An 18,996-nucleotide genomic window follows, 5' to 3' on the forward strand; every position below is an offset into this window, starting at 1 on the left:
TGCTACCAGTCCTACTCAACAACACAAAGCCACAGGTGAAGACGTGAGGTATAGGAATGCAGGCACAAAACTAATTCCTCCTCTACCATTTCAGGGGAATGGGAGAATGCTGAAAATGGATACTATTCTTAAAAGATTGTTAAATAACCTAAAAAAAAAAAATTCATAAATTTAAGATGCTGTCACTGCACTGCAATCCTTCAAAAGCTACATCCAGGATTTCTTTAGAAATAATTGTTACTTTTATCTAACATATAATGCAGATTGTGCAGACTGCTGCATCCAGCAATTCCTCCTGCAGAGTTTGGGGTTTTTTATCTTTCTTCCTGAAATGATCACAGTGAAGCTAAAAGTTAAGGTGAAGCTGTGGCTACTGGCTTGCTTGGAAGAACCCCTGAATCACCAAAAGATTGAGGCAGCAAGAGGCAGCCAGCCCACTATCACTCAAACTGAATTTTTACACAATCACTGATTTGCTTGTCCTTGAAGTTGAACTCTGTGTTTGAACATGGAATTGTGCTTCTTTGTAGGTCAAGTTAGTCCTGCCTACAAACAGAATATTTATTACAATTCAATAATACATTCCATTCAAGTCAGTAACTGTGCTGGCTTGAATACATTTTGCAATAGTAATTTCCTCTTTTTTTCCCATTCTAGTTTTAGGCCTTCCCTCCTTTCATAAAGGGAAACAAATTACATTTCCTTTATCACCTTTAAAGGTTTGATTGATATTTCCTTTTAATTTAGAAATCAGATACTGGCAGATCTTGTTTCAATATTTTAGCTTAGCTAAAGATAGCAGGATCAGAAAAGATCAGAGACAGAAAAGCAATACCTTAGCATGCAAAGATGATGACCAAAGATCACTTAAAATACTGAGAATAGCAAACTATCCACTAAGTAGAGGACCTGTATCATCCCCAGCTCTCCATTTTAAGAGCTGAAACGTGACGGTTCTTTCTAAACTTCTAATAAAAAAAATTACATACTAGTTTTGCCAACACATCAACCAGCTTTCCAAGGAACAGTGTGTCAGCAACATATGGAAACTTGAGGTTTTTGGCATTTGTCTCTCAGCCTGGCATGTTTTTAGCCTTAATTGTGGAAGCCACTAACACTTCTGTTTTAACTGTAAAATTTAAAACACCAGGGAACATGAAATCAATGACAGTACATGCTTATCATTGAATACCAGCCAACAAACCTCACTCACAAATACCACCACCTTCTATGTAATTTTTATAACTAAAAGATTCACTTTGAACCACTTTTAAGCAAACAGCTTAAAAAATGCTAATAATCTTCTCAACCTCTAAGCAGTAAAGAATAAACTGTAAGTCCACATATAAAAGCATGTTTGTATGTTTATGGAACAGACAACTTCAAGTAATAAATCTGGGAAGTTATTTGGTGTATAACAGCAACTTACACTAGGGCACAGTAGAAAGAAACATCCCCCACAAACTACTTACAATAGTCAAAGCACGAGCCTTTCAAAAGAGACAAGTCGAGGCTGAGTTAGATTAGTCATCAAAAGCTCTCCTCAGAGGCACACAGCAGAGTACAAGGGAAGAAAAACCAAACCAAAACAAAGCCGTAGAAGCCAGATTGGAGAGTCCTCTCATGAGATTTCAACTTTCAAAGATCAGTTCAGCCACGCAGCAATAAAAGACTCAGGCTGAGGAATTTTCCTTAGACGCTCTGCCAGCACTGCATCAAAAACTCCCTGCATGCTACCAACACATCCAGAGAGCAAGTTTGACAGGGACGTCACAAATTTGACAAATGCTATTTTGCAGAGAGCTGTTTTCGGTAACACTTCAGATCATGTTCACACTGAGGGACAAAACCTCTAATGAACAAAATAAGCACACCTTTGCCTGGCCAGGTCTGAACTATGAGGAGGGTGGACTTAACTCACTTTTTTGCAACTGAGGAACTCAGAAGACTTTAAAACCACAAACCACTGTTTTCATAAAGCTGTGGGCTACCACTTTAGCCCACAGCTAAAGCCAAGCTACAAAGTTACATCAGAGCAACTCCTGCGCCCAGGGGTTCCCGCAGCCCAGTGCCATTAGTGCTGCCTGCACAAGGCTCCACGAGGTGCCGGGTGCTGAGAGCATACAGGTGCTGCCATGGCAAAACATTGACCCTGTGCTCCAGGTCACAGAGAAATTCACACCCACACAAGCAGGTGTTTCCCCCACTATCACTGACCTTCCCCCATATATCACAAATTACAACATACAGTTCCCTGGAAGAGAATTTTATACTGAAAAGTCTGCAGAGCAGCTTGGATAAATGTAATCTCAGCCTACCTTCAGACAGCCTGAGAAAAGAACAGTTGTTTGGAAAAGTCATATTGTAACACTTCAAACAATTATTCACTTTTGTCTTACGGAACAAACAGCTCTCCCTCACCTTTTTTAAGTGACATAAACTGCACTCTCTTAACTCCCGACTGCTACAGGCAAGTAAAGGCAAAAACAGTGCTTGCAAAAAACTGAAGACTTTCCTTTACTAAATTAATTTAACCACATCATAGAATTAACCTGGAAGTGTGTAACTTGCTGCTAAACCTGGGCTTCTAAATTAATTCTTCATTGCAGGAAAAGTGGGAAGAGAAAAAAAAGGAAAACTAGAATACATTAGTTATGTGAAACAGTGTTGAAATTATTTTCACCCTCTGAAAATATTTCTTTCCTTAGGATATAAAAGAGTTGTAATAGATACAAACAACTTCATTTTAACAAAGTCAATTTAAATTTGAAATTATGATAGTTATATTAAACTTCACTGTAACATATTCATAATTTAAATTAAGCCATTTGAGTGCTGTGTGTTCACTGACACTATTTAAAACAAAGACAAACCACTACCTTTATGTATGCAAATTTAGAGTTGAAGAGTTAAACATTTCAGAATAATTTCTCTTTTTGAGTGAGAACATTCTCTGCATTTATTTAATTTATTAAGTTCAGTGTCTGGGTTTTCAAGGTATAAGGAATGAATCCAATTGAAATTTCTTAAAGGATCACAAAATTAAACATCTGTTTTTTTAAAAAAAATCCTCCAATATTTAAAAAAAAGAGCTATGAATCTAAAGTATCCAGTGGAAATGTGCATCTATGTGATATAGAAGTATTACAAGAAATTATGCAGTTATCTTTATAAGTGAGAATTGATAATGCATCACTATAGAAGAAGGCATAGAGCATCAGCTCACTCTTTTGCCTACAGAGAAATATGTGACAACTGTTACACTACTAAGACATCCTTTTAGCAATAGAGGCTAAATGAATAAAATGATTGTTTTCTGAAGAGGAAACTACTCTTTCAGCTATCCCAAGTTCTTGGATGACAACCTCTCTATAACAATGAGCTTTGTAGCATTTAAGATATTCAAGGTGTCAAATTTGGCAAATCCAAGTTTCTTTTTGCAAAACTTAAGTGGATGGCAATGGGCTTCAAACTCCATCTAACACATAGCATATTACAGCTCCATACAGTTACCAAGGGAAGAATATGGGACTGGAAGAACTAAGACTTTAGCACTACATAGTTTATCATTGTCATCTCACGGCCTCAAATACTGACTACCAGTTCATTGCACTTACTATCAGAAAAACACTACATCAGAAATTTAATACAGAAGTAGAGAGCTGACCACCTGCAGAATAGGAATAGCTATCTGCAGACTGCAATCATCAAGGCTAAGAGAATTGGGGTTATTCAGCCTGGAAAAGAGAAGGCTTCAGGGTGACCTAACTGCAGCCTTCCATTACCTCAAAGGAGCCTATTAGAAATATGGAAACTATTTACAAGAGCGTGTAGTGGCAGGACAAGGGGTAATGGTTACAAACTGAATGACGGTAGGTTTAGATAAAACATTAGGAAGAAGTTACTCTGAGGGTGGTGATGCACTGAAACAGGTTGAATACACATGTTGTGTATGCCCCATCCCTGGAAATGTTTAAGGTCAGGTTGAGGTGAGCAACTTGGTCTAATGGAACATACCCCTGCTCATGCTAGGGGGGTTGGAACTGGATGACCTTTAAGGCCCCTTCCAACCCAGGCCATTCCATGATTCTGTGATCATTCAGAGAAAAACAAAAACAACACACAAACACGCAGAAATCAGAAGGAACTAAAGCAATAAATGTATCTATTGCCTGGAGGCTGAAGAATGAGTGAGGCTGAAGAATGAATTAATGAGGCTAAAGATCCTCACCCTCAGCACAGAAGCACTGGGTGGTTGCTGCTCAGCTGGCACAAAGGATGAGGCAGTGTCCGTTAACAGCCATCTAAAAGCCATGTGCTAACACCACCCCAAAATAAAAGCAGCACTAGAAGAAGCTTGCACACACAATCTCCTCCTCCCCTGCTGTACCAAGCCTGCCTCATCTCATCATGACCTGACTTTCCTTGGTACCTAGCTCAACTCATTGTGGCTTGATTATGACTTTAAGGATTTCTTAAAAGTTTCTCTTTAAGGTTAGTCAATACTGAGCTCTGATGTTTCTACTTCATTACTCCCCATTTTGCCCGTAAGAGTCTCTCTCAGGGAGATTAACATACTTTCACTCTATTTAAATACAGCACAAATATTTCCCCAGAAAAAAGTGATCACAAACCAACTGCCCTCCTTCTCCTCTCCACTTCAGAACAGATCCAAATTTATCTTCTGTTTGACCTATCAATTCATATTTTGCAAACTGATTAAATCTGCAATCTGCATGCTCTCATGAACAGGTTTTTCAAATTTCTTGCCTACCACTTTTGACTGCTAGGGTCTTTTCCCTAAGAAAGTTTTCCTAGACTAAGGATGCTAAAGAGTGCTGCAGAAACAAGCTGACTACAAATGCCAGCACCAGGCACAGATCGCTGTAATCTTCTCAGAGTTAAGCTGACAGTTTGAACACATTGTTCTCCTTCATCTAATTTAACACGCAAGGGGTAAAAAAGAGCCTTTTTCTTCAGAAGTAAGATTTCAAAATTTCATCTTAAAAGCTCCTACTGAAAGTTTTCTAGCTGAGGTATTTAATATGTTATTTCTTGAATGAAACACAGATTGTCCTTTTATTACCCATCTAAAAAGCACAGAAAAGTAACTTTTCTTTGTCTTGATCTTCCCTTTATCTCTGAACCACCAGCAGGAAGAGGCTGGTCCACAAAATGCAGTCTGTCTATCCTCTCTTCTTGAAATGGCCTGTGAAACAGTTATTCAAGTAGAAATTTCTTTTTCATTTATAAGGAAATCACCAAATACATTCAACTGTGATAAAATTGTCTCAAACTACTGAAACATATGATGTAGAAGAGTAAGTAGTTCATACCACTTTTAGAGTTGTAGCACTCATGTTGAGGATGCTTTTTGGGACTGCAGATTTCTTAACCATTTATGAGGGGACCTCCCTTTGGATCACATAAATCACATCATAGTATGTGATGTATGAATTCTGTGCAGGATATTTGCAGTGTCATTTCTTTCTCTAGGATGCAAACATGAGCTCAAGCAAATACCTAACACTGGTGCAGACAATTTCACTTCTGTGCTGTAGTACAAATACCATATAGTCAGAGTTAAGCAAAATACTAGTTTGTCTGGGAAGTTGTTGCAACTTCAAATACTTCTTTCATAGGCTTGGAATTACGGGATTTATAATTATTTTCATTAAAAGTTCTAAAGTGTGAGGTTTCACATCTATACATGTTGAAAAATTCACATAGTTGTTTAACTTGAACTTGACATTTGTATAAGAAAGCACAGTGAAGAAAGAAAATTGTCTCCCCTGTTCAGCCCTGCTTACCTTAGCATGCCTTGAACACTACATCATTCCCCCAGCTACAGAGAGCATGTAATCACCAGTGTAGAATGTGAAGAAAATGAGAAAATCCTTGGGATCCTTGGCAGAAAACCTGGGTTTGCATCATTTGGCACGAGAGAGGTAACGCCCCTAAGTGGGATGCTTTCAGCAAAGTTCTTGGTAAACTTAAGGTCATAATCTGACTGGATTAGGAATGCAGTCTCAAGATAAAAGCTTCCACCTCTCTTCCAGGCACACAGTCCTCTGGATTAAGGTAGAAAACCCTAGAGATGTGAAGAATGCCAGGTGTACTTGCTCCTGCCTTTCTTCTTTAACTTCTTCCATTTCAAATCATAAATACCAAGACTCCCAAACTAAGCTTGAGCTTTACATGTATCAAACCTTTGGTTAACCCTTACATTTCAACCCAAAGAAAGAGAACTAAAAAACATCCAAATTTAGCAAGCTACCCAGTTTTCAACAGGTTTAAAGTTCCTTCATGCAGATCAGTGTCCCTTAGGATTATTTTTACTACCCTACACTAGAACTTGTTTATACTGGACTTTGACCCACAGATGGGTGCTACCATTTAGCCAAAGAACTTTTGTGAAAAAATTCCGATACCATCTCTAAAAATTCCCCTCAACTAAATAGAAAAAATTATACAGATATTCCTTCTTTGGATATTAATCCTTATTCAGGATTAGCATTAAACTATAATCTTTCAATTTACCAGATCACTGCACTATTGAGTAACTTATTTGTTTTTTTGGCTACCCAGGGAACTGTTTGAGTTTCAGGTTAAGCACATTCTGTTCCATTTAAATGGCAACATGCCAAATCCATTTAAATATTTAAACATTAACCTCAAAGTCACTGGTTTGTAGAGAGGCAGCCGTTAGTCCAGAGATTAAATTTTTCTCCAGGCAGTATCATTGAGTACAAAGGCCATTCCTCCCCCTTCTAAAAGCAATTTCTGGCAGAGCTGAAGGGCATGGCAAAGATACTACAGCACTCATAACCACTTGAGTGACAGACTTCTTCGCAAGAGTGGACAGACTCATATTATTTGATGTTCTCCCTTTTCAACTCTACAGACTCGTCTTCTGTATTTAAAAATGCTACTCCTTTGCTGAATGAAAAAACACAGGGTTACTACAGTTACTCTTAATAGTTTTAGGTTGTATGATTATCCAGTTATTCAATGTTATTTTGAGGCACAAAGTAAGATGAATTTGCCAGCTAAGATTTCTCTACAACAAAACCAGAAAACAAAATATACACACTGAAAACTATTAACAGTTAAGAAATTTTTACACTGTTGCAAGTTTTCACTCATAAGTAAATAGAAATGGGATGGACATGAATACTGACTTTTTGTTTGTTTGTTTGTTTTTGGTGTTTTTTTTTGTTTCCTGCGGGGAGGGGCAGGCAGAACATCATCCCAGTAAATTCAGGGAAAGATCCAGCCCACTACTTTGCAACTGTGTTGTAAGCCACCTTACTACCTGCAGACCATGATTAGTCCTCGAGATTGAGAACTTAATTCTCCATAGCATCTAAGTGTATTTACATTTGACAACCACAAACATACTTTTATATGAAGCCATTGGTTGGCAAAACAAAACCACCATCAGCCTGCCACCAAGAACACACTGCAACTGTTTTTTTTTCCCTAGTTGCCTCTTCCCCTACAGTTGTTTTAAGAAAAAATTCTACGCTGCCACTCTACAGGAAGCTTGCATTCTCTGTGTTTATAAATAAGTAAGCAGTTTGTAACGGTGGTTTTATTCTGACACCAATCAGATAAAAGCATGCACTAAATATAACTTACATAGATACTACGGAATGACCTCTACAGAACCAGACATCTTTTGTCAATGATATTCACCCCACTACAGATTAGAGAACAGAAATATTGATCTCAAGGTTTGCCACAGTTTCTACATGGCCTTTTTAAGAAAGCTAAACAACTGGAAATACCTGAAAGCCTGTGATGGAGTGACCTTGTAGAAGACAAAGCTTTCCTGCTTATTTTACACTGGAAATAGCCTATTGCAGGGAAAAAAAACACTCCCACCACACAGGCTTACTATATTTAGGTGACACCTTACCAACAGGGTAGCCCCTAGGAGAGCTAAGGCTGGAGGCATGCCCACATGCCAAGCTACGCCACTGAAGTGTCAAATGTTCCGCTGGGAAGGCTGCTCTAAACTACTGCAATTTCTTACCTTCACTCTTCTCAGTTTTGAGTACATTACAGTCGTTCTTTTCAAGGCTCCACAGTGCTTATTTTGTCTAAAAAAATCATTTTTTACTAATGTGTATCTGGGACTACATGCTGCAAGGCTTGCACATCAGCACAACTGTGCTCTGACCTTGGTGAGGCCGGCAGTTCAGCTTACAGGATACATTGCAATAGATAGCTGTGCACCAAGGGGAAGAATTACAGTCCTGACTGCCGCTAGGCTGGGACAGGTGGAAAAAGCTGAATGCTGAAAAACGTTCAGAGACCCCAACTAACACGGCATGCACCACCAACTCCATGCATGAAACACCTGGCCAACAGTCATCTGGGCAAGCAGGGAAGCTACTAGTCTAATATAACAACAACCAAAAACATGCTCAATCCTTTTCTTGTTAAAGTAATAGCTAAAGCTGCAATACATCTTTCAGTAGAGGCAGCATTTAGTAAGACTTCAGAAGGTCTAATGATACAGCCTCTGCATGTAGGAAACTGAAGACAACTCCTATTCAATTATCACCTTGCAATTATGGTATTAAATGAACCAGCTCAAGCTGGCTGAAATTTGGAACGAGACCTACTAACTTCTTAAGTGTTGAGATGCAGCTTGATTAAAGCAGAGAAGCACGAATAAATACTAGTTACGTCCAATACAGCTACTATGAAACCTATGAGAAATCTATAATGCAGAAGACTTGACTTTGGAGCCCACTTGCTGAGCAGTAGGACATTTTATTACACAAATTCTATGGCACACAAACAAGTTCCTGGCAAGGAAAGAAAGGTAAAGATGAGTCCTAACCACGTACAGAAACTGCTCAGATATCTTGATCTGTGTGCTTGTGCAATAAGGTAGAAGCAAACTTGTACCACAAGCAGTATACATAATGAAGTGGATGTCCTAAAGGATGTCCAGTCTCCTGAGAAAACTGCCAAGCTCACAAGGTTTGTATTAGCTGCTACAAGAGTATCAAGGATCTACAGAGCACAAATAACCCTTAGGTTAGCAGTGCTCTGTACAACTCCAAATCTGAAGTTACTCATTACACGAGAACAGAGCAAGAACTTTCATTCTTACTACAGATTCAAGCACACTAAAGCAGGTGACCTTCCCAGCTGCTTGGCAAGCCTCTGCTGTTCTTCCAGGCAGATACTGAGTGCAAACACCTCAAGGCATCCAACTGCCCAAGGCCATCAACCTATGCTGATTGCAGAACCAGCCATTATTATCTCCTGGCATCAAGGCTCCGGCTGATTATAATAATGTGTCAGGAGACAACACCCAGACAGTTCAGCTTCATAATACTCAACTATAACAATTCCTCAACAGGTCCTATGAATTGTTTATGACAATGAAACAAAGCAGAGGAAACACAGATGCACTACAGGGAACATCTGTAGTTTGGAGATGCTTCTATACTGAGACACAAGTAAGAATGCAAACAGAGCAAAGTATCTGAGGAACTCCTTTCATTTAGGGAAAGCCTGCAAAGAAACAACTCCAGCAACCCACCTGTCAATATAAAAATTTCATTACCTGAAACTCAGCAACACATAAAATGACTCTTACAGCATCAAAAATGTACATGGTAAGTAATCTACTATGTGAAATAGAAATAATTCTCAGACAATTCTGGCAACAAATTCATTAAATTGGGTCACGTGCTGTAACACATATGAACTATGAATCATACCAACAGATTTTATTTCAGCACCTTCAGGCTGCTGATGGCAGCTGCTGCCAACAGAGACCTGAAAAGGATGAGATTTCACAGACAATAAAAACAGTTCATGTTCCTTCCACACTTCTTGAAAGATAAAGGAGTAAGAATAAAGTTCTGTAACTCTGGCTTGTAACGCTAAATGAAGAGCAAATAAAGCATACAAAATAACATTCTCCTTGGAAATCCGCAATAGAATTCAACTCCTGCAAACTTACACCTGAAGTATTACTGAGATGGTACAGCACCATATAGGCTGCCCACTTAAAAGTATCTGGTAGAGAGCACAGGAAATTGTTCAGTTAGTACTAACACAGAGAAACACCAAATTTCTGCAAATTTTTGTAGATACCTTCTGTATATCTACAATGTAATAAATTGTCAAGTCAGCACTGAAGGTGTCTTGCAGAGGTGAAACTGGCAGACAAGCCATGCAATTAGGTAAGATTGCAACAGTGGAACAGCAATCAATAGGCTTCCCAAGATTAGATAAGTCAGCCACGGAGTAATGGCTTCAAGATCCTTGACGACTGATGGGAGAAAGGCAATAACCAGTGCACCCACCAGGTGAGAGAGCCTGCTTACGCTGCCAAGAACTGCTAGGCCAGAACCTCCAGAAATGGTCTGCACCACACAGCCATCAACCAGAGCATCAAAGGTGACCTGTCCTGCAACTCGACACAGACACAGCGGAGGCAGCATCAGTGCTTCACGTGCTTAGACAGCATCAACAAAGAAGCCACAGGACTATTAAGAGCTTCAGCCAAGAGTCAAAAATAATCATGTACATGTAGAACTGAAAGACTAATGTCCAAAAGGTGGAAAGGACCAACACAAGCATCCCTTTTCTCCTTTTCTTTCTTCTCAAAAGAATAACCAGAAATAAGGGGGGAGTCAAAAAGAGCCATACAATAATTCAGTAACTGTTAGAACACCAGCACATTTGCAAAATTAAAAGCTGCCAATCTTCTTAGAGGAAATCACAAAATCCACATGCAATGATGGGCAAAGAGCCATCTAGTTTCAACTAATGCTTTTACAGAAAAAAACCCAAACCGAAACAACAAAAAAGCAGGACAGGATCACCTGTAGCCAACAGCACTGAGCCTTACATGGAAAACCTGTACCTGGCATCAAAGATAACAGAGGAGGCTTTCTCAAGCATACTAAGTACAATTGTCCAATCTCCACAGACAATTTTCTCAGGAGACACTTTAGAGGTCTGTGCTGAAAAACAGTATGAAAAGACAGTTTCAGAGCTAATTTCACAGACAAACTAAACAAGCTAACTCTTTCAGTCCAAAATGCTGAGCATAATGCATACACCCAGGAATTAAGACAGATGATCACTAACAGAAGTTAGTTTTTACATTTCACAAGGTGACAACCCTAATACTGCATACACCTTGCTGCAAGAATTAATTCTTCAAACAACCCATCCTTTCACTCTAGTGGGTTTTGGGTTTATTTGAGCTTTAATGTGTTTAGTTGTCAACTCCTTCGTCAACAAACATCAACTTCCAGCTAAACGTGGGCAGAAAATCAAGATGCAACAGTTCACTTTTTATAATATTTTGTTCTCCAGTTTCTGGGAAAGTTATACACTGATTTAATGATGGGACTCAATGAAAGTTGCATTTTTTTGAAAACTGTGACATTTAGGTTCGCTAACCCCAAAGAGCAAAATTTAAGTATGAACAAAACCAATGCAAATCAGCAGAAGGTTTAACAAACGTTTAAATAAAGCCTAATAATAAAGATATCAGGGAAGTTCATGCTTTGCAACAGGTAAAACTCCATCAATAGAATACCAGAGGAGTTTAATCTCAAAGTGACATCATTGCAGATGACATGACAGTCCAAAAAGCATTGCCTGTGGCAGAGAGGAGTGTTAAAAGCCTTTCAAACCAAATTTCAAGTTATTCTTCAGTTTTTCCCCAAAGAACATCACAAAGATTCAAGAGGACAGCATCCTGAGACTATTAAAGTTTTAGGTTGCTTCTTAAGTTAGATGGTGAATTAATACCAATATAAATAATCCTAATATTGGGATGCATGCTGCATATTTGTTTTCTGTATCAATCAGCATCTCCCAAAATGAACACCTACCCCAGTTATTTCCAAATGTTCATGGTGAATGAGCTTGCCATAAGCTGTCTTTTTAATTGAGCAACTTAAAGGCCAAGATAGACACAAGAAAACTACTGGTATGAAATACTGCCGCTACAGAGAAATGACATTAACACAGAATTCAAGACATCATAAATTAAGCAGGAGAAGAAAATAAAAAAAGCAACTCAAAGTGAAAAATATATCCAATTTTGACAATTTCTAATCAAACAATCCTTTATGCATCTCTAAAACTGGTCACCCAGTTTAAAGGTAACAACAGCTGTGTATTGTTGCTTTTGCTCCACAGAATGGAAGTTGTACTGACCACTACATAGCACAGGTTACCAGAACTCCTAAATTTTAAAATAAAGTTTGCAAAGACAAGACTTCCAGTTTAACACACTGTATAAATGCCACTTTTCTACAAATAACTTTTATCCAGCTATTACTTATATCCACTAAGCAGTCTTCCAGTTATTCACCATTTACAAATAAACCACTAAAAGTAGACAAGTTTCAAGCTAATTTTGCCCAGAAAACTTGGAGATTACCTCTCCCCCCCTGCTCCCCCTGCCAAACTAAAAGCAATGCTAAGGACATCCAACACATCAAAACTTTATTCGACTGGATGAAAGGACAGGCTTACAGGGGACCATATGAGAATTTCTTACAGAAGGACACAGCATTCAGAAAACTGCAGAACTGCAATCTTCTTGCAACTCGGAGCTGGAATAAAGAGTTCTGGTCCTGCTCAGGGACAGAATCACCTGATCAGTGTCATTTCAGAGGCAAGGGCCACCAAGAGTTTACTTTAGATCAACTTCCTTGAAGGTCTCTGTGTTTCATCTGAAAGAGTTCAGTACCAAAAACCACGTACAATTTCCAACTAACTTCTATAACAACACTTGCCTATAACCCTGTAAATGGCTCACCAACCATCCTACTTCATGTTATTTCTTTCCTTAAATTATTTGCTAGATTATCCAAAAGAGGTTACAGAACCTCCAACTACAGATTTGCAAGATTCAGCTGCACCCTGCCATGTCTGACCTGATCTAGCACAAGCTGTAATCCTACTTCAGAGTTTGGAGGTTGGAAAAAGGTACTTCCCATGCCAATTTTAATTCTGCAAATTAAAGCATTTTTAAAAGAAAAATACAAACCTGAGGAAAATATTATGAAAGCACTTCCTGACTTCCCTTTTAAAGTCACATCAATGGCATTTCAAATACCCCTAATGATCACAATAAAATAATGTTTCGTTGCCACTAAAACATTTCAATCAGATATTAAGAGCAAGCAATGCAGACTCTGTCCAAGAACTGATGGTTCTTATAGACTGCGCATTAACAGGATGTATGCTGTGCATAAGCCAGCATGGCAGCGTCTTCCATTTATATCTCAAATTTAAAAACGGTCTCACACCATTGTCTTGAAATAGCCCATCTTACCTTCAGTGTCCTCAGAGTAATCACATTTGATTCACTAGAAGCATACAGGTAAGGCACCAAGTAAAATAAGAAAGGCAGATCATGCCAATTGTGAGAATGAGCTCACAAACCATAGCTAATGGACAAGTCATAGTCTTTCTTGTTCAACAGCAGTTTATTCATCAGTCTTCACCATAGTCTTCACCACAATGCTCTCAGACTGTGCAATGACATACAGATCCTTAGTTCCCAAACCTTCCTGCAACGATGGTGCAGCAAAATCTCCTATTTTTTATGCTCTTCACTCAAGATTATTCAGTCTGCTGCAATTCAACACTAGAGACATGACAAGGCAGTGGCCTCAGCTACAACTCCAACAGGGGATGAACAGATGCAAAATGCAGTCTTCTAACATTTGTGGTACCAACCACTCATACTTATCCAAGAGTAAAATCACACTCTTTTAGGAACCCAGTGATGTAAATAATTTCTTTTTTGGCCAGTCACATAGGTTTACAGCTGATCTCAGAAAGAAAAAAGGAGCACAATTTCACAGATCACTCCATCCAGACCTCACTAGTGTCAGCTAATGCCATAATGCAGCTAATGCCAGCTAAACTAAACTAACATGTCCAGGACACACTATACAGACCTCATACATTGACAGGAGATCAGGGGGAAAAAAAGCCCACAGAATGTATCTACAACCATATTTTTCAGAGTAATGACATTTTCTCCTTCCATACTCTTGTTTTGCTTGAAGAAGGCTTGTCCATTTCTTTGCTGACATGAACTGAGCAAACACAGCAGGGAAACTGACTCCATAAGAAAGCTTGTCCTATTTCTTCCTGTTAGATACAGTATAGAGAGGACAGAGTAAAAGATATTAGAGATACCAGGAATACTAGCAACTAGGATGAAGTGCTACACCACACACATTCCAACGGTTTTACCCCACCTCAGGGATTCTGCTGTACAGCTGATGACCACTGTCACTCTCAGCACACTGACAACCACTGTATGCACCTTTACAGGGGTGTGCACCAGAACTAGTTCATCAAAACTCAATGTGGGTTACAATATACAACTCCCAGTGTCTTGAGTGCACTAGTTTCATTTCCCTGCACAATTACCATTTTGCAATAATTAAATCCACATTTATATTAAATGCAAAAAATGAGCTAATTTGCACTTCTTAAAAACAGTTATCTAGAGACTGCAAAAGAAAAATAATCTTGAAATGTTTAATTATTTGAAGATTGCTGAGAGCACACTGGCAACTTAGCCAAGTTGGAAGGGCTCAAATAAATTCTATGACAAAGCCAAACAAAATGACAAACGTAAGGGAATAATCTAAAGAGGAATGACAACAGGGACTTGAGAGTCAATACAAGTGGGCAATTCACAGATCACATCAAAGTCATCCACTAAAAGCAGCTTCAGTTTTTCCTGATGCAAAAACTAAAGCAGTTTGAGTTAACTTAGTGTGAAAGGATTAATGCAATTCATTCAAGAGAAGGAGAAGTCCATGAAATAAAACTGAAGTTAATATAGGTGCTAGGGAGGGAAAAAGGAAATTTCCCACTGAACAGTATGATTTAACTCCTGACATAACTTTCTGGTACTGAAAAAACCCACTCATGTAGAAAACTAAGATTCATAATTTTTTTTTTTTTTTTACTTAGAGGACACAAAATTATCAAATAGCACTGACTATTTTGTCAGATAATAAAGCATACCTGTGCATAGCATACTCTGTGGCATCATCTTCGCAACAACAGAGAAAATAGGAAAGCAGAAAACAATTCTTCCCATGCCTCCATCAGAGCAACTATTGAGTCTAAAAACATCTTCGTACATAAATCAGGAAAAGCAAAAAACTCCACAGTGCAAGCACTCCCTTAAAAAGCAGTAGGCTGTTACCATTCTCACTTTAATGTTTGCATAGAGAAACTGTACAACAGCCAGTTCCACAGCACAAACACTGAAGAAGCACTAAATCTTGCAATCAAGTAAAGCAGAATAAAGAGCATTAACTTTTCCAGCTTTAACTCCAAACTACTCCATAGAATGAGCATTTCACACACTCGCCAGGTAATCCTCTAAATTAATGGGATAAAGGCAAATAAAAATGCTTGATTTTCCCAATTAAACAGTAAATCAGGATACATCATGAAACTGAATGAATAGAACAAAATTACTTGAACAGAAATAGGGACTTGGGGCAGGCAATCACTTCAGCAGCTTCTGTGGAATCATACATACCACACGTAGCACTTCTGATCACATCATCATCTCTCATCATCAAACAATCAAAATACAGCAGGGGTACATTTTAGCATCTTATATGAATATGTAATACAACACATTCCTATATACAAACCATATACACTTATGCACGTACGTGGCACATATACATGTATAAAAACGTAAGTGCGTTTTTGTTTCTGTAGATAAAAAAATTAGTCCCACACTATCAGCTGGCTAATCTGCATTCCACAGTTCCTATTATAAATCTTAGCAATTATTTTCCTAGATTGTTGAGACCATTAGCTACCCGACATGTTAAATCTCAGCTCAGTAGTAAATCCTGCAAGATTTTTTTTTTAAAAAAAGCCTCCTTAGAGTTGGCATTTTTGTACAAGAATCTTGGCTCTGCATATAAAAGAAACCGACTTCTTACATACGTGGTTGTAGACAAAAGTTTGAAACCACAAAATGAAAGAGTTAGAAGCTCTAAATGCATTTAAATTGTCATTACTCTGGCAAATCTTGACTTTTTCAAGTCCTTTTTCAAGACACTGAACTTTTGCAGTTAGTCAGTTCTCAGATATTGATTTCAGCTGTAAGTAAAACACACGAGAATAAGGAACAATTATGCATCCAGCAGTAAGGCCTCTTATTTACTGAATCACAACTGCTCAAAAAATATCACGAAACCCATTTAAAGGGCTAGCTACTAAAAATTTAACATTTGTTCAAATATTTTCAACCTATGAAATCTTTACATACAGAATCATGCTTACTCTGAAAGGAAAATCATATTAGGTAAAGTTTTAGCATCAGATTTCCCAGATTATGATCACTGTTTCAGCCACAGTTCTGAAGCAGACTGATCTCAGCCAGAAATCAAAGCTCTGCAGTATTTTAGATATGACTTTATGACAGTCTTGTTACTACACTTCCAATTAATCCATAAAAACAGAGCTCAAATGCAATCTACTGCTCACCCACGATAATGAGCACTAGGAGAACTAAGTTAACCCCAGTGGCTGGTCTGCAGTCATGCGAGCCAGCCGCTACAACGCTGCTCTGCAGTTCCACCAGAGCACGGTGCATGTCACGAGGAATAAACAATTTTGTTATACCAATCTTTTTTAGCAATCCAGAGAGGGAGATCCATTGTATTAGTTATCACCATCCACTCTGAAAATCTTAGTGATATAAGTGATGAAGGTTAAAGCTTTTCTATTCCTGAAATGTAAGTTTCACTATACGAAAAGCTTATCTCTTCTCACTTTAGAGAGAGGTGCTACTGTGTATCAAATTAATTCATAAAAAGAAGAAAGAAACTGATTACTCATGAATATATATTCAACAGCACAGGTATCATCCAATCTGTTAGACTGAGTGTTAACTATTTTACATTATAGCTACTCTAAGACCTTACAATGCATAGGCAGTGACCAGCAATGGCTTATTTTACCTAAGTGGAAGTCAAGCATGCGCCACACTGTGAGACTTCGTCTTTCAGATAATGCCCCGATGTGGGGTTTCACCAGCTGTACTGCCCCTCACATCACAAGCATGAAGCAAACAAATAATAAAACCAAAGCACAGGCTTAGACTCCATAACAGAACATCACCTACATACCCCAACCAGAAGGCGATGCTCAGCTCTCTGCTTCGATCATGCAGTAAAAAAACAGAGGTAGGGTGTTTTTATGGGATTGTTTTCTGGGCATTTCTTTGTTTTATTTTAAATATCTGCACTCTCTCACCTTGGCCTTGGAACAATGGTATCAAGTTAAAGCTCAATGTCCTTTTCAAACTCTGGCTCTCCTCTCCTTGCCAACCTTGCACGGTATAAATAGCAGCAAGCATTAAAAATACTCCTTTAAAAATCTCAGGAGCGTTCGTGCTTGCAGTGCAGGACCAAAGCCCTCCGGGTGCTCCAGAGAAGCTGTAGCACATTTTACACATATCAAACACGGTGTCAAGTGTTCATCAATATTAAAACAAACAAACAAACAAACAAAACAACAACAACAAACCCCCAACCTGCGAGGGCAATATACAATTTCCGTATCCCTCAATAACGAAAACTCCAAACACACAACTTGGGCCGGCCGAAGTTGTGACCCCTCAGTCCAGGGGAAAGGCCCCTCGGGGCGGGCCCCGCTGCAGCCGCACCTGCGCTGCGCCCCGAGGCCGCGGCTCAGCCTCACCTCGCCGGGGCCGCGGAAGCGCGGCGGGCGGTAGTCGCCAAAGAGAAAAGAAGGAAAATAAGCTGGAGCAGGACGGCAGTCACCCGCTTCCCCCGCCGGCACCTCGGCGCCCGGGCAGCCCCAGCCGCGCTCCGCTCCCGTGCCCCGTTATCCGGCCAGTCCGGGAGCCCTCGCCGAGAGAGCGAGGAGAGAAAGAAAAGAAAGGGTAGAAAGACGAGCGCGGGGAGCACTCGCACTTCTGTAAAAGACACTAAGTCAGCACTTACGGCGGCACGCACGCACTCCCCCTCACTTGTAGATCGGCGCCGCTGCAGAAAACTGCGCCGCGGCCGCTCTCGCCGCCGGCACCGCCCCCCCCCTCCGCCCCCGCGGAGGCCCCGGCAGCGCCGCGCCCGCACCAGCCCGCCCGCTCCGAGCCAGCGCCGCGGGGCTGGCGTTCGCGGCTCTCCCGCCCCGGGCTGCGCCCGTCCGGCAGCCCGCGCCCTCTCCGGGCCGTCCTGTGCCAGGCGCCGCCGCCGCGCTCCGGCCGCACCTGCCCCGCAGCACCCCCCTCACCTGGCGCTGGCCGGGCGGCTGGCCGGCCCCGGGCGGTGCGTTTGTCGGTGGGGGGGACCGGCCGGGCGCTGAGAGAGGCGCAGGTAGCCGAGCGGGGGAACTAGGTCAGCGGCTAAAAATACCGCACGGGATGGAGGAGGATCCGGCCGCGGCAACGGGGGAGCGGGCCGCTCCTCCTGAGGGCTGTCGACGGGACCGGGGGGGCGCGGGGCTCGGCGGACGATGGACCCCGGCCGAGTCGGGGCAGGCAGTGACCTTGCTTCAGCCGGGCAAAGTGCGCTGGTTCAAACTCACAACCGACGGCGACAAAACCTGCCCGGTCTCGTTCCGGTTCCTAAACCGCGTGTGGCTTCACGGCCGGCGCGCGGGCTGAGAAGCCGTGGGATGCTCCGGTGCTGGAGAGCCGGGCTAAATCACCCGCCCGGGGCAGCGCCTGGGCCGGCCGGGCCGCATTCCGCCGGCAGGGCCCTGCCCCCGCCGTGCCGGGCTGCCATCCTCCCGCCCCGGGCTGCTGCGGGAGGCGGCTGGCTCGCTCGCGTGCCCACTGCTGCCTTCCCGAATGAAGGAGCGGGGAAAAGAAGTTTGTTCCTGCAATCTATTGCCATGCTCAGGGAGGTGGTAGAGTCGCCGCTCCTGGAGGTGCTTTAGAGCCGTCTGGATCCGGTGCCTGGTGACAGG

General features: G+C 40.9%; 1 protein-coding gene across 7 annotated transcripts in view; it reads right to left on the bottom strand.

Moving 5' to 3' along the window:
* Positions 1-18,442, bottom strand: part of MTUS1 (microtubule associated scaffold protein 1) — a 115,534-nt gene extending 97,092 nt beyond the window's left edge. For 3 of the 7 annotated variants that reach the window (XM_040065772.2, XM_040065770.1, XM_040065765.1), the window contains exon 1: positions 18,030-18,139. The gene's annotated coding sequence lies outside the window, so the exon portion shown is untranslated. Of the gene's footprint in view, positions 1-17,316; positions 17,336-17,763; positions 18,005-18,029; positions 18,140-18,318 lie in introns of those variants that run through there. The other 4 variants (XM_040065766.2, XM_040065767.2, XM_040065769.2 and 1 more) reach the window with 3 other exon arrangements.
* Positions 18,443-18,996: the final 554 nt, after the last annotated feature.

This window comes from Hirundo rustica, chromosome 5 (assembly GCF_015227805.2).
Source record: "Hirundo rustica isolate bHirRus1 chromosome 5, bHirRus1.pri.v3, whole genome shotgun sequence".
Classification (NCBI taxonomy): domain Eukaryota; kingdom Metazoa; phylum Chordata; class Aves; order Passeriformes; family Hirundinidae; genus Hirundo; species Hirundo rustica.